The 22506-nt window shown below is 44.4% G+C and overlaps 1 long non-coding RNA gene across 1 annotated transcript; it reads right to left on the reverse strand.

The window, feature by feature from the left end:
* Positions 1-1727: 1727 nt before the first annotated feature.
* LOC310898964 lies at positions 1728-18618 on the reverse strand. The gene is made up of 3 exons (XR_014583879.1): positions 17524-18618; positions 3588-3657; positions 1728-3207 (listed from the first exon to the last, which is right to left on the reverse strand). It is a non-coding gene; the product is annotated as an uncharacterized lncRNA (long non-coding RNA).
* Positions 18619-22506: the final 3888 nt, after the last annotated feature.

The raw sequence follows: 22506 nt of genomic DNA on the forward strand, positions 1-22506 counted from the left end.
TGACTTTACATCTTCACTGACGGGTAATGGAACTGATTTTCCCATATGCAGAAGGGGCACTGAATACCAGAAAGTTTTCACCTCTAAGTGTTTGTCTTAATTAAATGTGTTGAATGAGTCTTGGAAGAATGGCAATTAAGAGGCTCTTGTCTGCATGCAAATTAACATCTAGTGGGGGATGACGGGATTGAAACAAACACAGCAATGGAATTATTCAAGGTCAGTATGGGACTAAGAGTGAGCTGCCAATGTAGAGGCTGAGTTTTAAACCATGCCCAGGCTTGACAGCAGAAGAATCCAGCACACCACCAGTGTCTGAAGCCCTTGCTATAGAAGCGAATGCAGTAATATGTCCTCATGAGCTCATAGCCCACCTTTTGCTTATTTGGCAACCAATGCTTGCAATGTGACATCTGTTAACGAACACCAACCTTTCCATCCATAAATTGCTCTCACTGTCCTACTCTGTGAGTCTTTTCTTGAGCAACAAGATGTTTGTATGCATTAGCTACCTGTAGTGGGACTCTTCAGCCTGGGGAATAGACGATTCAGGGGGGATCTTATTAATGTGTATAATTACTTGATGGGAGGGAATGAAGATGACAGAGTCAGACTCTTCTCAGTAGTGCCCACTGACCAGACAAGAGGCAATAGGGACGAATTAACGACATGAAATTTTTACTGTGATTGTGGCCAGACACTGCAACAGGTTGCCCAGAGAGGCTGTGGAGATATTCAAAACCAGACTGGGCAGCGTTCTAGACAATCTGCTCTAGGAAACCTCAACCATTCAGTGACATTGTAATAAAGCATTGCACAACAGCCGCATTGATCTTCTTTGAAGACCAAGTACAAGAATATTCAAAGCACAGCATTATTCAGTAGCCTGCTTATTGTCCATTGGCAAATTTCTCATTGGCATATTAAAGTATGCATATTTTCAGATTGTGTTTTCAGTTGCTGGCAATTTGACACATTATAAAACAATAATTATAATTGGAAGTGCAGCAGTGATTGAATCCAAGAAGCATGTTTGGCTCCAGACTCCCAAACTTTCAGGAAGTTCCAGTGCAGATCTGCACATCGCACCTGGTTCCTGTCTGTGTAATGGGCAGAACCAGCTTTTCTTATCTGAACAGCCACCTGCTATATCAAGAAAACCCAAAACCCGCAGCTTTGAAGACATTCTTGTTTAGATTCAGACTCAAATTTTATACCCCAAGTCAAGAATGTAAATGTAAAATTTTCAACCCATTCCACTCCATCCTTCAAGAAAAATGTGTTAATACAGAAGAAAAAGGTGTTAATACATATTTTAAAAGAAAGGAAGTCATTGAATTAGACTTGAACAAGACAAGGAAAAACATTTCTAAACAGATTTGATTTTCATTTTTCTGGCAAGATTTTCAAATAACTTTTGGTGACACATATTGCTGAAGTGGAGCCAGAAAAAAAAAAAAACTGTTTACCACAAATTGTTTTTCTAGTAAATGAGAACCATGAACCATTTAATATATTTTTTTTCAGTCTTGGGATAGCTCTTTTTAATCAACTAAGCAACCTGAGTCTGCAGAGGAGAGCTCTCCCAAGGCAACAGCCCTTCCCTATCTGAAGAACCAGGCACAAGAAGGGAAATCCTGAGTCCCAGATCCCAAAAGAGAATTATTACATTACACCAGGAGGGTCTAACCTCACAAGCTGAGAATGCATTTCCTTGGCACCTTTTCCAATAAGCATGGGCTCCATTACAAACAAATGTGTATTATTGCAAATAACGTGCCCTGATGGAGCATAAATTCAGACTATATTTTTTTTTCTCATTTTGTTTTCTGCTGGGGAGTTCTGGTGAAACTTATTTTCCTGCCATTGCCTACATTCTTCATATCACTGGAGTTCTCTTAAACCGCATTTAGTGTGGATCAAAGTCCTGACTCAGAATTTAAAAGATCCCCTAAAAGAAGAAAGCATCACTCCAAGAGCATTGCTCTTTTTCTTATTCTGTCACACCCCCAAAAATATTCAGTAGAGTCCTTTTGCTGCTACTTGCACATGTACATGAAATAATGATCTAAATTTCATTAATAACTGAACAGATTAGTCTCAGATCAAACTCTTTCTATATAAAGCAAATTCTTTCTGCTGTCTAACAAAAAAAAAAATCCATTCATTACCCTAATGGTGAACTCAAGTAAGAAAGCTTATTTATCCACTCTGAGGTATTTTCTGCTTTCCTATGAATTAGCAGTTGCCACTGGACCACGGGCATAACAGGTTGTGCCCCCCAAAGTGATGCCCTCCTGCTGGGTCACTTTGTCCCTGAGGTCAGACCCCAAAGTCAGCAAAGAAATTAGCAATTTTCTAGTTTGTTGGGTCTAACCTATGTGACTCTCAAGACTACATAAGGCTGAAATTTCTGTGCATATCCACACACTACAGTTTCTTTCCCCTCTGATATTTTGTCATCTACAAAACTCCTCCTTCACCCACCAGGAACACCACTTTGGGGATCACAATAATACTATCAAAATCCAGGTAAATCTGAGTGCAGCCTGTAGCTTTCAGTCATCCTAGGATAACAATTTATAGTGAATGTCTGTTGTTCATGTCAGTCCTACCTGACAACTCTGGAGTTTACGCAACCAAGAACAAGTTGTGGCTTCAGAAACAAGAAATGTCTTCAAGTTTTTCTCCTGGGGAATAATTTTTCAAAGGTAAATCTGAAATAAGGCTCCCTTATTAATATATATCTTTCTCAATCCTCAAAAAAATGGCTAAAATAGATAAGTAATTTCATTTTAAAACTTTATGGTCCTTCTAAACATTAGCCAATGTGGAAATCTATAGATTTTAATCTATCATCTGCAAATACACATATGTATGTGTCCTTAGATGAGACAGGCAGACCTACTTTACTGGGTGGGACATAGTTTGGCCACGTTCTCCCCATCTCTTACTGCTCCATCAATACGTTTTGATGTATATTGTCCCGTCCAGTTAAAAGGTATCATCTGCTGAGCCTACCAGCATTTCTTCCTTACAACTGTGGTAAGTCTATGCACATAGCCTCCTTGTCCTGCAGCTCCTGGCTTTGGCACCAACTGTGCAGCAGAGACCTGTCTTGGAGGTTGGCTTAATTTTGTGTTGAAATTTCATGAAGTCTTAATAACTTCCACCTCCTTTGCAGCCAAAACTTCACTCCTTTTCAACCTGGAAAAAATGAAGATGCAAACAAAAGTCTGGGAAACGAATGCTGAACTGAAACAGTTTACCAGGATTAGGTCTATAATTGCTTAATGGGTAAAGCAGGTACCTTTTAGCCTCTTGCTTTGCCTTACTTGTGGCAATGGAGAAGAAATAAAGACCAGCTCAGTATATGAAATCAGCAGTCCAGATCACCCTAGGCTGTTGTTAACTACATTTTATTTTTTTTACCACAAGGAACCTCAGGGAATACAATCTGACATCTAACAAGATTTCTTGGTGAGAACTATTGCCATCATCTCCTTATTAACAGTTTTATCACATTCTGAAAAGAAGTTATTGGGAAAATATTGTAGCAGAGAAATGATAAATATTATTTAAAATACCTCCTCCATCCAAGTTTGGCAAGTCCTGAAAACGCTGAGCGAAGGTACATCATGCAATAGGTAACCAGGCCTGAAATCAAACAGAAAGCATTGCACAAGTTTGGTTCACATCTCGACAATAACTCCATACAGCTTCATCTAACAGACAAATAAGGAAAATACAATATTTAAATAATAGCATGGTGTGATTGTATTCCCTTCCTGACACTCCAAACTTGGCGCCAGACCTGCCGGGGGTTTCGCTGACTGTTGAGGATGTGTCTGACAAACCTGGCTTGAGTCTTGGGCTTTTAACCAAACAGCCGGTGTGTTCTAGATAGTTATTTGTCCCCAGATGCCCTGATGTAACAGCCAGGTTTAATACAACTCTCCCTTCAGCTGCTGGAGGTATTGGTAGTTGCCCGTCATTATTCCCTTTTCTGTTTCTAGCAGATGGGAATTCTCCTCTGGGGATGAAGCTGATCAGCCTTAGAGTCTTGCAAAAATAGAAATGACGTAAATTGAGATGATAAGGCATGTTTGGAGAGGGGCAGAGATATTTAGGGAAGAAGCAGCAATGCACTGGGGAAAAGGAAGGTGCATTTTAAGTGCTTCTGGGAAATTCAGGCCCAGCCCCTGAAGTTCAGATTTATGAATCTATTCTGGTTTTCTGAAATGATTGAACACACAGTTTAATAATATGGATCCTCACTTTAAAAGCCTCACTAGCATAAATCACAGATCTGCATTGTCTGCAATATGCATGCCACGTTTATTACCTAGGTTCATGGCCAACACTTAACTTAATTTAGTGCATACCCTTTCATGTAATGTATTCCAAGATATGCATCACTTGACAATTCAGCACCACGGTGCTCAAAACTGCCTATGGTATCAATCTATATGATGATTAAATCTCATCATTTTTTAACATACCAGGCTTTCAGAGCACTAGATGGTGCTAGAGAATGCTCTTAGCCAGCTCCGGGGGCTGCATTCCTGTAAACTCTCTCCATGTACCATTTATTTTTTGTAGGATTTACCAGTCTTATCTGGATCAAGCATCTATATTCTCAGCAGTGCTTCAGATCGGCTGCTGATATTGTCCATCACTCTTCCTTGTCGTGTGATGAGATATTGTTTGTTATTGCCAGAAGCAAGCTGTCAAAACCATGAGTCAGGCTCCCCAGATCATAAGACAGCCTTAAAAACCAGGGATATATATATTTTGTAGTGTGTACTTTTTATTTGCATTCTGGTTCCTAAGCTTTAGGACTGATATGATGATGTTAATGTGCTCCCTAGGAAGGGGTAGCAGTGCTGGGCACTAAAAGCATCTGCCATTAGGGCCAGGCATGGGGCTAAGCTGCAAGGTTCAAACCAATGTCCAGACCTTGACCTGGGGGTGTTCTGGAGCAGGGCTATGACCCATCCAAAGTACAGGAACTGCCCTCAGAAAACACCAGGTGGAAAGGACAATTAGGAAATGGAGTGTTTTTCCCTCCCTGACAGCTCAGCTGTGAGGCCAAACATACAGCAAGACTCAGGTGCTTCGAGGCAGGCCATGTATCTTTGGTAGACAGGTGCTGAACCGACACCAATTTCACAGTGCTGGCACTGTAAGCGGGGCTCCCCAGCTGTGTCTATCCCACAAAGCCACGGGGCTGCAGACAGCAACTGCTGCCGGACAGCTGGAGGGGCAGCGGGTTATTGGGCTGCTCCGGGACAGCCCCAAGGTGCAGCTGGTGGTGGGCAAGATCCTTCCCCCCACGAGGCAGCTGCACACAAGAGGAGAGTAGCCTCCCCGGGCACCGACACCGCAAGGGCTTGGCCTCATCCTGCACTGCACAGTGTGGGTTGGAGCCTCCTCCATCCCACCCGGCTGTGGGGTCATGCTCATCAAAAGCCCAGCTCACATCTATATGGGTAAATTTGGGTCAGGTGTGATGGGCCAAGGCTGTGGCACATCTCCTGTGGTTGGTTCTTCCTGGGCACGGTGGAGCTACCCCATGCTCTCGAAACAGCCAGCAACACAGATGGAAATGCTGGGGTTCAGCCATTGGCCCTGCCGTGCTTCATCCCACCAGGAGCACAAACGAAGGGTGGTGCAGAACAAAAAAACATTGGATGATATGGGAAGGAAGAGCAGAAATTTGGGAAAGCCGGGTCAAAATCCAGATGGATGTTACGGGCTCTGCATTTGCACCTCTCCAGTGTCATGGACCAAAAGCAATTACTTCTCGGGATTTATTTAATCTTGGGTTTCTTGGTGACACGTGATTGCGTCCCGCTCCAGATTGATGATGGTGTTTAATCCAGATGGAAAGAGTTGAAAAATTCAGACATGATGTCATGGAACTACGACATCATCGCTAAAACAACCAATCAGATAACAGCTAAATAATGACATTTCCAGGAAAACAACATTTATTTCTGTGGCAGTTCTAGTGCAATTAAGACCTGAAAGGGACACAGTCAGATCATGTTAGGACCATAGCTTAATATTTTCCAAAAGATCAGTGGAAATGCTCCCGTGGCTTTTCCTTTAGCGCAAACCAAATCGATTGTTGGTATGAATTTAAATATATCGCAGAGGGTGAAGCTGCAAACCAAGAGAAATCCCACTGCTGTGCTGCTTGCCCCAGCTGAGCAAGTGCTTAAACGCAGTGAGAAAATCACCGTGTTGCCACATCTCTGTCTCATTTTATGTCACCCACAGTCTTCTAACAATACGGCAGGGCTAGAGATTTGCTTTTAATTGATTAGGAACCTACCAACCTCCCTCTGTGTGCCTTTTATTTATATTAGCAGTCTCAAAGGTTGAAGTATTCCCCTTCAGGTTTTATTCTGCCAGAGAAACGGGTTTGCTGTCATCACTCCTCACCAGCACAGCCTGAGACCAGCTTCTCCTCAGTCTCTCCCTTCCACCATTTGTCTTTACTACCTCATAGCTGTCAGCTTTTCCTTTAGCTGCTACTATGACATGAGCACAGGGTTATTTTGGCTAAAAAGCACTCAAAATGAGGAGGGGCAGAGGGGGGCAATTATTGATCTTAAAATGGGAAACATCCCTGGGATGGTATCCTTGACTAAGGGCTGCAATCCCCAGGTTGAAAACCTCCATCAATGCCTACCCAGTAATAAATCCAAGAGAATTATATGGGATCATGACTCATTATAGACAATTCTGTGATTCTGTAGTGGTGGACTCGAGTTGGACTAGATGAACTTAAGGGTTATTTCATCCATGCTGCCTCAGTTTCCCTACCTGTAAAATACGCATAGTGGTAGCTGCTTGTTTGACAGTGGAAGATCTTGTTTAAGGAGTAACAGGGTTTTCTATGAGCCCCTTGTATTTCCTTCCCCAGCTGAATAGGTATTCAAAAAATAGACAGAAATTCATGCGAGATGCAAACCCAAGGATCTGGGAGAAGCAAATAGCCGAAATTACTACACAGCCCTCATTGCACCACCCCATGAGAAAAGCCATGTTCAGGCCCTTTCTGTTTGGGTGATGGATGTTTCAATGGACAGTCAGATAAATATATTTATTTTCCCTGAAAAAAAGAAGCCTTGTGCAGAAAAGCCTACTATATTTTAATGTCACTGCAACTTTCAGTTGGGCCAGAAGTCTAAACATTTCTTTCCAAGCCCTTGGCTTCCCAGAGGAATTTTTTTCCAAATGGTTAGTGAAAATGCAGACAAATGGGTCAAATATCACAGGAATTGTAGAATGAAAGATGGGGTCCATCAAGACCAGAGGGTGGGCAAACTGCTCTAGGTGACACTGTTTGAGTAGGGGTTGGACCAGGTGGCCTCCAGAGGTCCCTGCCACCCTCAGCCATCCTTGTGAAGACAAGAACAGGAAGGCTCCTTCCTTTATCCCGTTCAAGCTGTTTGGCATCCTGCTGGAAGCACTGGGTTTGGGGGACACACGATGCATCCCAAGAGGGTATGAAGGGGGAAGGCGGATGAATTCTCACCCCTGCATGAGATCCTGGTAAGAGCAGCCCATTGGGCAAGCGGCTGTCACTCTATGCAATTAGATATAATTAATAACACACAGCTCGGAGCGGGGCCAGCAGGCACCAGTGGTGGTCCGGACCGTTCCCAGCCATGATGGGGTGCTGGGTGCTGCCACCCACCTACCTTCCAGGTGGCAAGGCCGTGCCCTTTTGGGGAGCCCCATACATACATGCTGCCATACATCATCCCGGCTGGCCGGGCAGCAGCCCTAACCTGGGTCTGTCCATCAGCCCGGAGCCAGGCTGTCCCCTCGCTCCCCTCCCGCCACCCCCTCGCCGGCCGCCAGGACTTTGTGTCCTAAAAGCTCATTCTTTCCATAGCGTAAAAAATAAACCAGCATGTGCTCCCTCTCCAACGCCGCCCATCTCCGCAACGGCCCCGGGTGGGTTGTTGTCGTAGTTGGGCTCGTTGGGCTCGGTGTCTGCTTAAATAACAGAATTACAGCGGGCCTAATCCTGCAAAGTGCTGAGTAACAGCTCGTTCCCAATAAATTAAGTAGGCACTCAGCGCCGCGGCCTGATATTTGTATCCATGTCCTTCTGGATTATCAGTCTCTCCTCCTTGCTCTCTCCCCGGCCCCTCGGGGAGCAATTATCTGTGAATGAGAACAGAATAACTCTTTTAGCAGAAGGTTTCCACACTCGCACACAAGGAGCGCTCTGAATGGATTTATCATGCTCACTAAAAAGGGAGGTGGAAAAAAAAAAAAAGTCCCCCCTTCTCTCTCTCATTTTTTTATTTTATTTTATTTTAAGGAGAAATCCCTGAAGCGGCAGCCATTCCCTGGTGGCTCCCCGCACCAGAAAAAAATAAAATAAAATAAAATGGATATAGTAAAACTTTTTAAGGGAAGCATGAATCGGTTCTTCAGAAAAACAAGGCAGCGGTGCCAACTGGAAATGTTTGCTTTGGGGGTGAGTTAGATGGCTGGCGTCAGCCAGGGCTAAAGACATGCCAGCGGAATGCAATATTGGGGAAGCAGCAGGTCACTCAATCACTGGCAATTTGCCCAGGAGCAACTGGATGCCTTCAGATTTTTTTTTCTTGTGTGTGTGTGTTGCTTTTTTTTTTTTTTTTTTTTTTTTTTTTCTTTTTCCAGGCAAACAGAGCCTTAGCAGTTTCAGGGCCGGTGAGAGCTGGAGAATGGTATTTCTGAGAGGCACGCTCCTGCAGGAATATCCCTCGGTCTGCGCGGCTGTGCAGCGGTGACATCTGGCAGAAGAAGCTGCGTTTCTACAGATGGGGCTGAATCTGGCCCGCGGCCGCACACAGCAGAAGATGCGGCACCACATGCAGGGAAAGGATGGGGCAACGGGAAGGGACAGCAGTGCCAGCACCTCTGAAAATACCCTCCGCAGAGAAGAAATATTTTTTTTCTTCCACTAACAAATATCAAACACCAGAGAGGAGTTTTTGCTTATATTTTCGGGAGGCAATAGGTTTTTTTTTTCAAGGTTAACTTGCTTACAAGAGTAGAGAAAGTAAGTGAAATATAAGAAGAAAAAAATATTTTGAAAAAAACACATCAACATGGAGGAGGCAAAGCCCCAACAGGCAATTTTTCTGTATTTTTTCATGGCTCTATCGCTTGTGCAGAGTGCCAGGTTGCAAAGCCTGGGGAGGGAGGGCTCCCAGCAAGCCCAGCTCGTAGCTGCCACCCTCGTTAGGGATTTGCCCTTTTTGCTAACAAGGGAAATTGGTGTCCAGTCAGCGGCTGAACGCAGCACATCATGTGCTGATGTCAACCATGGCACTTCTCCAGAGGTGAAAAAGAACAATAAAATTGTCCTCACCACTGTCCCCCTTCACCCACATGGGTAAAACCCAAATGTGAGATGGAGAGGAGCTCCCACGGAAGCATGGCCCTGAATCCATGGGGTTCGATACTGTTCAGAGGTCATCCTCCATGTAGGCAACCTGATCAACCCATGAAGAAATCGGAGAGAAAGAATAGGTTTTTGGAGGCAGATCCCAGCTATGATCAGAAGGTTGGGATCCCTGAGAGGTCTCCTGAGTGGGGTCATGCAGAGGCATTCAGGAGGAGACAATTAACTGCATGTGCAATGCAGCCACTGACGGCAACCAAGTGACAAGCTCAAGAATTTCTTGACCACCTCTTGGCTCCAATTCTTTGGGCTTTCTTGAGGGCATTGGTCCAAATTTTCTGCTGGTGGTAACCCCACCAGGGGCTCTACGCATGCTCTGCCAATGTCCCCTGACCTGGCAGCTGTCCTTGCACTGCCATGCCATGGTGCCTGGTGCCTGCCACCAGTCCACCCAAGCTTGGAGACCATCAGGCATTGAACAGCAGCTTTATCTTGGGACTCATTCCCCACCTGAAATGCAGCTTTTCTGCTACTCCTGGCTTTCAGAGCAGCTGCTCCAGCAAACGCGATCATAGCATGATCATTCTTGTCTCTCCATTGACTCCTTTCTTTTTACATTTTCCTTCTGGCTTTGGATCTTGATCCAACTGTGTTACAGAACACACCTAAAAGCACTCAGCATCCCAGCTCTCCATCACTCTTCTTTTCTGCTTCTCTTTTCATCTTAAAAGAATCATATTTGGAACAAGAGATGGTCATTTAATCACTGGACAAGGGCTTTAGTTAAAATGAATTGCATTCCCAGGTCAGTCACTACTTTCTTGTGTGATCTTGAGAATGTCCCTGCCCCAGATCTTTGTACTGTCAGATGGATATTGCAACCTTTTCTTTTCCTTGCTAAGTCTTTCTTTGCTCTCAGGAGTGGAAGGAGACTCTCTTGCAATGTGCATGCATGGCAAACTCGTGAAAAGAATTTGGTTTTACTGTAAAGTATCTTGAACAATTATTTAATAAAACACCCTAGTTCTTTACAATGATCTGAGGGAAAGAACATTTCCCAACTTCTTTTCTAGATGATTAATCTGGCTTTCTCTCCTTGCAGAAAGGGTCATATCAGAGCATCCAGCACGTACAACCTCTCCAGATACCATAATGGCCACCTAGCCATGGCACCTCATCACCTGCCCGCAAGAACCTCCTGCTTCCAGGATGACCTCTGGTGTGGTTCAAGAGGAGCACTGATGGGCAGTGATTAAAGACAGAGTGGACATACTCAGTAACCCAGCAAGATCCTTGTCACAGTGAGCTCTCCCACCCAACCTTGTACTCCAGGGCTGCAGCACCAGGCAGGTCACCTGCTGGAGATGAGAAGGATCAAGCCCTTCTCTGCTTCTGTCTCAAGTGTTGCTGTGTTGCTTGGGCAAATCATTTTTGCTTTCTGTACCTCAGTTTCCCCATCTGGAACATGGAAAAAGTGATCTTGGCTTCTTTTTAAAGCCCTTTGAGATGTGTAGATGAGGAGCCCTTTTAAAGAGGTAAGCAGTATTATAAGCAGCGGACTCTCGTCTGCCAAGAACCAGAAGTGATATGAGGGTGATGAAATTCAGGCCACCTCATCAGCAAAGCATGTTGTCCTGGCCTTCAAGACAAGGTTAGGGCTCTCGGAGAGAGCCCGTTCCTTTTTGGGACAGAAAGGAGTGGACACAGACCCAGCACATGCTTTCCTATTATTAGTCATTTGTATCCATGCATTGCCACAAATGTATATGGCCCTTAAAAACCCAACCAAAGCAAATGCATAACCTAAAGCCATCTAACCCAGGAGCTCAACTGTGCAACATAAACTGATTTTAAGTCTCCAGCTAATTTCCCCGTGATGGCTTGAGCAGGATGGGTGCAACCAGCCCTCAACAAGCCCCCAAGCCCCACCACCTCCATGAGCCTTTCAGTAGGGCTGGAAGGGGACAAGAGCCAGCAGGTGGACCTGCCTGGGGACCGAAGCTGGAGAGAGCATCGAGGCTTCTCCAGAGGACCATGCAGGACGGTGACACACGGCTTGGCCGAGGCAGGAAAGCTGGACGGAGGCAAGCCACAGGCATGGGAGAGCTTGGTGAGGACCTCACAAACGAGGCCGGAGGCACGATCGAGAGCTGCTTTGCACGACGAGGCCAAATCCGTCCCTGGCACGGCTCCGCTCCGGCCACCTCCATATGTTTGTGTAATAATCCCGCTCCGGCCGCTCAGGGAGGCACCGGCTGTGCGGGGCTGGCGTGCCAGCCCGGAGGCCCAGACGCCAGGACAGCACCAGATGCCGGGCATATTTTGTCAGCTGCGCGGCAGCGGGGAGTCACACGGGGCCCGGCGTGCACCTGTGCGACCCTGAGCCGGCCTGCTATTAACAGCCGGCAACAGCGCTCGGATGCCGTACGGCTGACCGCTCCGTTCCCCAGCGCGGTGATAAATTAGCCTCCCCGCTGGCAGCCCCGAGCTCTTCTGCAGCAGGGATTGATGTGAATGCTGAGCGAGGCCAGCCCGGCTCCGCAGCCTCCTGCCTCTGCTGCATGGCCCCGTGGCCCTCCTGCACCTCAGCACCCTGTTGTGCACGGGGTGCCCCCTGCTCCCAACACTCTCCAGTCAGCCCCTTGAGGTGAGGTGGTTCTGAAGGTCTCCTGTTGCAGCTAATTAACATTTGGGGTCTTCCACAATGTTTGAGACTGGCACTGTTTTCCTGGAGAGGAGATAAGATAGGGAGGGTCAATGTGAGATGTGAAGTTGCTGGGAGGTGCTTGAAGCCAGAGAAAGCACCCAGAGGTAAAGTTACAGCAGACACTGAGTATGAGGGCTAAAGCTTTCTCAGATTTGGGGGACAAAAGCTAGAGGTGTCAGGAAAGGAAGCACTGATGGAGAAAGCTGCATTTACCTCTTCTCTCATTTGCCCTTTGTGCCCTGAGTGGGCACAAAGTTCAACATGAGCCAGCAGTATGCCCTTGCTGGAAAGAAGGCTAATGGTATCTTGGGCTGCTTTAGGCAAGTATCACCAAGAGGTGATTCACCGACAGCTCATCCTTCCCCTCTATTCAGCACTGGTGAGGCCACACCCGGAGTGCTGGGTCCACTTCTTGCCCTCCCAGTAAAAAAGAGCCGTGGACATTCTGGGGAGAGCCCGACAGGAAGGCACAAAAAGGGCCTGGAGCACATCTGCTATGAGGAGAGGCTGGGAGAGCTGGGGCTGCTCAGCCTGGAGAAGAGGAGGCTCAGGGGTATCTCATCCATGTTTATATACACCTGAAGGGAGGCTGCAAAAAGGATGGAGCCAGGCTCTTTGCAGTGGTGCCCAGAGCCAGGCCAAATGGCACTGGACACAACCTGGAGCACTGGAGGTTCCCTCTGACCATCAGGAAGCCCTTCTGTGCTTGGTTGGTGACAGTGCTTGGTAGGGGCATTGGACAGGATGACCACGAGAGGTCCCTTCCATCCTCAACCATTCTATGATTCTGATAAGCACCGGCCCTGCAAGACTTGCAGGAAAATTCCTGCCATGTCCAACCCCTGTGGAAGAGACACACAACAGGTAAAGTGATGGTCTTCACATTTTCTATTTTCTTTCACTGCTGACCCAAAACAAGCAAAATCTGACTCATTAACAGAGCTAGTTAGCATCAGGATGAAAGGTCCAATAGGGACTGCAGACTCTTGGGAAATAAATTTTGATGCCTTGGGACTCAGAAAAATGATTTCCCAGGCATCATGTGCATAACACAGCCGGCTTTGTGACTTTTCCTCTTTTTCTTCATCAGTTCTTGGTTCTAGCACAAAGATGATTTTTAATGCCAAATCATTGTGCTTCTTCCCTCTTTATTTCAGGCCGCAGGCTCACCACATTCTGGATTGGTTGCAACCCATCTGGTTTCACTAATACTTCTAATATAATATTTATAACTAGCTAAGGGCTGATCATATGACGGGTGTAATCAATAAGTCATGTGCCAATTGTGGTTATTCTACACCTCAAGCCATTTTTCTGTATTTTGGCATTCAGAGCCTGTTGGGGTATTTGCATGTTTTGTTGTTGTTCCTTTCCACCTTTGCAGCTGGGCATTAAAGACGGCTTTCCTGAGTCTCAGTAATTGAGAAAAAAGGCACATCACTTTGTTTCCACCCAAAAAAGGAAATGAGATGAGAGAATCAACCAAAAGCTCTGCTTGCCAGATACCACTTGCCACCATCTTTGGCTTTGCTGAAGGAACTTGCGCTTAGGGAAGTTGTTCAATCTAAACAAAACTGTCTTTTCAACAAGTTTGTCCTTTGCTTCGCCAGAAGGCTTACCCAACAGGAACCAAAACCAGGTCTGACAGTTTTAGCTCACCCGTGGCCAGCTGTGGCAGCCCTACTTCAAATTCAATGGGCACAGGACATTTCCTGGCAGATTATCGGGTAGCAGGGAGAAAAGACCACCTATATCAAAGGGGTAGGGCCCATTGCTTGCAGAGACCTCCTTCTTGTTCTCTCTGCCCTTCTCACTCTACATGGCTACAGTGGGCTTGAAGGGGAAGGAATGTCTTGGTAGATGCTCAGATAAAGCAAGAGGCCCCTCCAGAAAGGGACACTATCAAGTAACTTCAAGAAACTTTGGTTGAAGCACTTCTGAGGGTGGAAAAAAAAAAAAAAAAAAAAAAAAACACTTTTAGCTTCATTTTGAAAAGAGCGAAAAACCAAGGTTTTACCTTGGTGTAAAACCACTGGAGTTGCACCAGGCCAGGATTTGGCCCTGTGTGGCTGCATGGAGGCAGAAGAGTGAACTCTCCCTTTCCACGGGTGCTTATAGCTGGCCACAGCCTGAGAGCAGATGATTTAATGATTCATTCTGGCAAGCAGGGAAGCATGACTTCAGGTTTGAGCTTCCCACATCGCTTCTACCAGCTCCCCCTGGAGAGCCAGCACGTCGGTGGCCAAGACGATTGCACGTCGCAGAGCCAAGCGGTGCTGCCTGTTGAGCCCTTGAGCAAGAGCACCACGGAGGGTCCCTCCATGACACCGCCGTGTGGGAACTCAGAAGGGAAGCAGAGGCTGTGTGGCAGCCCCAGGAGCACAAATTAAAACATCTCCTTCTTGTGCTGAGGCTTTCAGCGGTGACAACTGCTACCTTGTGAGTCAGTGTATTCAGAACGGCCCAGCACTAACAGGATTAACAAGCTCTTCACTGCTTGGATCGCTTCACGGTGGGAAGATCCAAAATCAACTGATGGAAAAAGGATAATTCCTCCTGCAGAGGGAGCAAATTGTTTGTGGAACCAAATGATCAAACAATGAATCTGAGTGCTGCAAGACGTCCGTACGTGGAGACACACACCCAAATTCGGCTGGGTGCTTGGGCTCGCAGTGCCATCGCTTGGTTGGGACCCCCTGACCACACTCAGGTGCAGCATTGTGAGACAGTTGGTGTTTTGGGGAGGGTCAAGGTTTGAGTTGAGGGTGGGAGAGGTGAAAGGAGAAAGGAACCAATGTTCTCTCAGGCACTTCTCACCTGCTCAACCTCAAGGCCGGAGGCTCAGCTCCAGTCAGGAGCTCACACTGTCGAAGCAATATTAAGTCCTGAAAAGCACCAGCTCTGCTTCACCTGAAGCATCACAAATAATGTATCCATGCCCAAAACCATACAGGGACATGCAAAACCTTTCTTTTCTTTGCAGAGCTGGGTTTCTCCTTCCCCACAGACACTGCACGGCCTTGTGCCTTGCACAAAACCCTGTCTCCAAGGAGGAAGATACGCTCAAATTCTCCCAGTACCAAGCTTGCCAAACTCATTTTCTCATTCATCTATCTCTCACGGGGTTTGGTGCTGAAGAGGAAGAACTGGCTGAGCACCAGCACCCAGTAGATGGCTAGAGTTTGTGATAGATGAAGCAGCAAGTCTCCACCGTCAAGCCTGAGAATCACTCAGTGGGCCTAGTTTCCTGCTCAGGCCATATCTCTACTATGCGCCAAGGGCTGCACTGCAAAGCTAGGGCCCTGCCTGCTCAAGGCATCCTGATTTGGGGTGGGTTGATCATCTCAGCTTGGTACACGTGCTCAGAGATGGGCAAACACCAGAATGCCATGTTCCTTTGGGAACGAACTAACTTGCTAGCACCAGGCACCAAAAGCAGCCATGCTCAGCAGACCAGGGAGGTGACAGTCGTGTGGCCCCAGAAAGGGTTACAGCTACAACCTGAGGCAATATTCCTTCCCCGTTCACATAACCTGGTATGTGGGGTCCACTTCTTAGGAAAGAGGAATGCTCAAAGAGACCTCATGAGTGCAAATGGTTTATGCTAAAGGCAGTCATGCGTTTAATGTGTGTGCATACTTTCAACTCTGAGAAGCTTTAGGACCCTGTCAGAAATTGTTATGAAAAGTTTCATACATGTTGTGTTTTCCTTTTGTCTTTCCCATGGCAAGGAGCTAAGCCATTTGACAGGCATGAGTGAAACTTATCTAGCCAGGACCCGACTAAGGGGTTCCAGTGTTCACACAGAGCTTGACACTTCAAAATGACATTGTTCGGGCTCTTCTCCATCTGGAAGAGTGAATGAACTACAGCTGGTCTGAAAAAAGAGTTTTCTTCTTCTACAAAATAAAATAAAATTTAAAACCCCTATCTTTTAGTTTAAAAAGAAAAAAGAAAAAGAAAGAAACAGCTGAAAATAAACTTTCTGCTTCTAGCTGAAAAGCTTCAGTAAACATCTGAAATTTCATGCTGAAAACAGACACTTCCCAAAAAAATGCATAATCCATAATGGCATTTTCTGTCAGAAAACATTTGAGAGGTAAACATTTTTAAACATCCCTGGAAATGCTTTTTTGCCTAGCAAAGTTCAGCGCATGTTAAGAATTTTAGATATAGCTTGGAATACTGTCAACTGGACTTTTAAAAAGAATTTTTTTTAACCCTCCTTCCAGGTAAGCTCAGCAATAGATCCTCATAATGTCTCTGTGGCTTTCCTCCCACCCCATTTCCATCCTGATTGTCACTACATTTAATAGTTATAAAGATGTGTACCTGCAGATTTAAAAGCAAATGAGTCTCTCAGGAATTTATCACGGTCTCTAAATCTCATTAGGAGTGATTGGTAGCACGAAAATGGTTGTAAGTTAGGGTGAATGCTAAAATTAAAGCACCTCAGTTTTTTTTTCTGACTGCACATGATGTTTAGCTCTGCTAAAAGGGGGTGGAAAGCACAAGAATAAAAATGTCCACATGAAAACTGGACTCATGTCCACACTGCATATTTCAATAGGTTCGTGTTTCAGGCTGGCTAAGATTGCTTTTTGGTCAGTTTAGCCTGGTATCACAAAGAGAAACATTATCAGTTCTTTCTGTTGTGTTAATATCCAATTTATGTTTCAGCATTGCAATTTCCTGCCTGCTCTTTGAACAGCTATCAAAGGACTAGACAACAGATCATGGTACACATTCTTCCCATGGTGACATCTGCTAAACTAGTCAGTCTGTTCCTATACAGCCCACTCAGCGCATCCTAAAATATTTTATAAGCCACCAGTGAAACAGAGAATGGTAATATTGGTCCCTGACCTTTATTCAAGCCACCTTGATGTTCACTGCAGATGGAGAGTCACACTTCAGCAGCCAGAATTTCTGGGTCCATTCAGCTTAGGGTTTCTGTGTTACCTCCAAACCCAATAAATTTCACTTAATGCCATCTGGCACTTCATGTCCTTCACTGTTTTTCATCTGACAGTACTGGCAAATCCGCATGTGAGGCTCAATCCAAAAGCCTCTGAAAACCAATGGAAAGATGGTTTTGGATCATAACTAAAAGTGCAAGACTTTATTTAGCAACATGCCTTCTACAGCTTTGCTGGAAGATGCTCTTCTTCGGAACAAGCACTCAACCAGCAGTGGGCACTTTCCAAGGAAAGTACACCAAGGAAAAGGTTGGTCTGATTACGTTTAGAGAAGCTAAGAAATATCATTAATAAGATAACTAACCTAAACTCTTACATGTGAGAGCACCATTGCTAATTTTGTGTTGGGCAACACCACTGATAACACGGATATCAATGTGTTTCACAAACATAGGCAAGTTCTGCTAGGGACTACTTACAGCTAATTTTCAGAGTTATTCATAGGACTTGCAGTCTCTGCGTCACAGTCTCTCCTGTGCACTCTGGCTATATCCCAACATGTTTTCCATACCAGTGATGACTTCAGCCTGAATTTCCTGTCCTCTAGCCAGAAAAATAAACAAACAAATAAATAAATAAATAAATATTTTTTAATTACTCAGACACCTGAGAGTTTTCTTGAAGGCTTGATTGGTGGTTTGACCCAACCAGTTATTACTCAAAGAGTGCTTCCCATTCTTCTCCGCCCTCACTATCTTTCTGGGTTGTGGTTGTATCTCCTTAGCCATATCTCTGCTGCCTTTGAGCCCTGGTTTCTAATCCCCATCTGCCTGACCTCCCCTTCTGCCTATTCCTTGTTCTAGATCCTATCCTGTGACACTGCTCTTCCTAATCTTCAACAAAATCCTAGGCTGAACTTTGATTTTGTTCTTGAAACAGCTCCTGCATAGATTCTGAGCAAATTTATGGCCTTTTATCTCACTTTTCTGGACCACTGTGTTCTTCACATTCCCATCCATTGATCACAGTTGTCCTCATTCACTTCTTTTGAGCCCTGCCTGAGCCTGACCCCCTTACTGGCACCCCTTAATAAGCAGGGACCTGGTTAAAGGGCATGGCTGAGTAGCAGTGTCATTAACTGTTTGATAACCAGCAGATCTATACCGCGTGCCACATGGGTCAGTCACAGAAAATACCACTTTTTTTAGCTCCTCAAGATTGTTAGATGCAGTTATTTTCCTGGTGTTGACAATCATTCTGAGCACTCCCTATTCAACCAGAAAGCTTGGTCCTCTTTTCTCCCGCACAGAGACTGAGCTGAGCAGTACCTATGAAGCTGATGGCCCAGCAGGCTGGAGGAAAGAGTTTAGCTTAAATTTACACCCAAGACTGTTCAAAAACAGTAGTGAAGATTTTGGTAGTATGTATAATAGCAAATAAAACAGGCAAAGGCTATTTTCCAGCTATAAGGCCAATTGTCACAGCATAATAAGGGTCTAGATGGATAAATGCTCCTTGCCCCCCAGCCCTAGAAAAAAAAAAAAAGAAAAAGAGAAAAAAGAAAAAAAAAAGAAAACAAAACCCCCCCCCCATGTTGACCACTTGTGAGCTTTCCACTGGGAATCTCTCTTAGCACAGGCCATCCCCAAACCTTGCCTGCAAGTCGTCTGAGAAAACTAACTTGGCCCAGACCCAAACTGTCCCATGGAATGTGCTTGTGATCTAACAGCATGGACAACAGCCCGTGCTCTGGTGTGATCTGGCCCTCTGGGTGCATACCAGAGGATAGCCCTCTTCTGACAGTCTTTCTTCCCTACAAGAAAAGCTGACTATTTTTTTTTCCAAGAAGGGCCTGGCTGGTGCATTGATACAGTCCTGCTACAAACATCTTCACCTGGGAGGGGCAGGAGCAAATTCAACAATAATAACGAACCAATCCATCTATCAGCCAGCTGAGGACTATCACTCCTGTGACTAGCCAAGGGAAAAAGTGCCAAATCGCAGACACGGCAATGGAGGATCAACCTCTTCACATTCTCGCCATGATAACCCAGATGGATGGACGTGTCCAGTTCTCAGCACTGAACAACTCAACCCAGATAGCAGGATACCCAAAGGCAAGCCTGAAGGTAATCTCCTACTCTGAGGAAGCTTCATATTTGACAATGTATTAACGTCTCCCAACCTTCTAGGCTTTATAGAGAGACTTTGAAGTCTCTATCAAGGGTCAGCTGCTGTACCTCAGCCCGTCACTACTTTCTCTTTTACTTTTTGCCACTCTGTTCACTAGGACACCGATGAGTGTAGATGTCAGAAATTCACAGACCATACTGTCAGAAAGATGATAATGTCCACAGAGCATTCATTTATGTGGTGTGAAATGTGTTAGGAGGCCAAGGTGGAGGATTTTTATTGCAGAGATGGCTTGATTCTTGGCAGTGTTTATATTTTATATCAGAATAAACCTAGGAAGACATTTACTGACTAGTACTAAACCAAGTTCTGCAGTGAACTGACATATGTGTTACCAATCACATCTTTCATACATTAAGTAGTGGAGCTTTTTCTCTATTTGTAGGATGCTGACAGGCAGGAACAAAAAAATGAAGAGCTGTACTGAAAGGAGTTGAAAGGGAAAGTTAGGATTTAAATTATTTCAGTACTCACAGAGTCTATTTTAAAAGTACATTTTTTTGGTGCTAAATGTTAATAGATATCTCAAAACAACAACAAAATTAAAAAAAAAGGGGGGGGGAGAAAAAACAAAAAACTTTAAAAGAACCCCTAAAACCCAGAATTGTTAAACACCAAAGTAAAGTTTATTAGAAGTAAAATATGAGAATGATGTTCAGAAAGGAAATATAGAAAAGACATACACTTAGGCTAGCCAATGCTAAAATTAATATAAATATATTTAAAACCATTCTGAAGAACAATTTCCTAAAGCTCTAAAAGCTATTAATAGAAACTGCTCCGAACACACCCAAAGAAAGTGGTTTGCCAGAGGACTGGCTTGGCTAATAGATGATCTATATGCGATAGCTGAGCACTCAAGAAATATTATCTCATGATAGCAAAGTCAAATAAATACTTAGGATGCATCCCGCACTGCAGCTTTCCTTACTGGGAGCACGTCCGAAGAGATATCTCAAATTGAAGCGTCAGTAGAAAAGATTTTCAAACAAACTGATAAAGTGAATAAGACAAATCTACAGGACCAGATGGTATTCACCCAAGAGCTCCATTGGAATCCAAAGAGGAAATTGCTGAATTTCCACAGCGCAGAGCCAACCTGCTGTTTAAATCAGCCTATGTCAAAAGAATAGAAGCAGTAAACATGATGCGAAATGAAATAGCAGTTTCCAGAGATGGCTCATTGAAGAAACAGAGACAAGTGTGATTCTGTATAAGGCGAAGTGATAAATGTTCTAAAAAAGAAGAGTAGACAAATCAGGGAGCAAGATTTAATAGGTAAGAGTCAAGTATTGCATCCGTAGCTTTAAGTCATGTCTCACCAGTCAAGTCATCTGTGGGTGTCATGGAGCTGTGGGGGTAGCGATCTGTGTAATATGGTCTACCTGGATTTCCAAATGCTGGAACCTATTAGGTTATTCCTGAACAAGGAAGAAAGTCCTCTCATTGTCTCAACAAATGGTTACAAGTAGGAGACCAAACAAGGAATAAATGACCACGTACCTAACAAAGGCGGCCAGTCTGCAGGACTGGGTGAGGTTTCGTGCTGCTAGGACCTCTGGTGTTCAACACATATACTTATTGTAGACAAGCTATAAGAACTGAAAAGCAAGGCGACAACTTTTTACTGACGATACTGAAACAACTAAAATATTTCAAACTAAAGCTGTGAAGAAGAAAAAAATCAGAAGGACTTAGAACGCTCAGTGATTCTGCAATAAAATGGAACTCAAAATTGAGAGTAATATAAGTAATGAGGAAAAAAAAAAGAAAAACAATAATCCTAAGGATCCATGCACAATAATGAGCATTGCGTGAGCTACTACTGTTGGAAATAAGATCCTGGAGTTACTGTGCATGGTTTTGTAAAAATGAGAACTTACTGCTCTACAGGGATCAAAAAGGCAAAGAGAAAATTAAAAACTAGTAGGAGAAGCGTTCAGAAAATGTAAAAAACTTTTGAACATAGCTCCAGTGCACCCATCTCATATAGGATATAGCAGAATGAGAACAGTTACAGTAAAGGGCAACAAGGCACCTGAGACAGGGAGGAGTTTCCAGAAAGGAAGAGCCAAAATAGGCTAAAACTGTTCATTTTGGGAAAAAAAGAAGGCAGAGGCGATCTGAATGATGTCTGTGAAGTCATGAGTTGCATGGAGAAGATGAAGAGAAAATAATTATGTATCATTTCTCAAAATATCAAGGGCCAGAGATTAACTAATGAAACAATTAGGCAGTGAGTTTAAAACAAAGAGAAAGGAGTTTTTCTGTCCCAAATGAGTTATGGAACTCATTGTGAACAGAAAAAATTACAGTAGGGTTAAAATACTGAAGTGGATAACTCTGGCAGGGCTACCAAAACCACGGACCAAACTCAACCTTTAGTTCTCAGTTGTGGACTGCCAGAAGCTGGGTTGGTGTACCAAAAGTAGGACCACTCTGCAGTCAACTTGCTTCCTTTTTTATTATTATTACTGTTATTTATTTATTTTGACTTTCCCACCATCATTCTGTTTTATTACTCTGACCCTGCGTGACTCCGGACTCCCATGTCCTTATCTACTAACATGCCTCTAAAGTAATATATCCCAATGTGGAGTCCAAACTGAACCAGAAATAAGCTGCTACAAAGAAAAATATCGAGTTACGCTATTGATATACACTATTAATAAATTCAGACCTTCTAATGAATGGTCAACAGCAGAAAACAATGAACTTTATCAGGCAATAAGACCTCCTTCATGAAGATGAGCCTCTCTAGGAATCCTCTACTACCTCAAACCCAAGACTTCTGCATGATTATGGTGACTGCCCACTGGAGATGTGGGTACTTAGATCCTGTAAATTAAGTTCTTAGTGGTAGTACTCTTCCCTTTTCACCAGCAAAAGCTCTTTTACACCCAAAGAATATGACTAGAGAGTTTATAATAAATGTGCCTCTAATGGCACTCTCTTTACTGTAATCACTAAGAGTCATTGAGGATTCTTGGGACCTTGCAAACCACACTCAACGGCCACCATTAAAAAATCTGGCAGACTAGCGCTTGCTTTGCCCTCACCCACAAAAGTAAACTCCTATTCAAAATATATATGTTTGAACTAAAATAGAGACTGTAGTAACTCTACCTATGTTATATTTAACATTCGCTGTCCTTTTTCTGAATCCAAAAAATATTAAGTGAAAGACTTCAGCATCCTCACACCTCATCCTTTTTTCCTTTTTTCCTTTTTTTTTTTTTTTGTTTCGTTTTGTTATATTTCTGCCTCAA

The sequence above is a fragment of the Anser anser genome (genome assembly GCF_964211835.1).
Source record: "Anser anser genome assembly, chromosome: 4".
Classification (NCBI taxonomy): Eukaryota; Metazoa; Chordata; class Aves; order Anseriformes; family Anatidae; genus Anser; species Anser anser.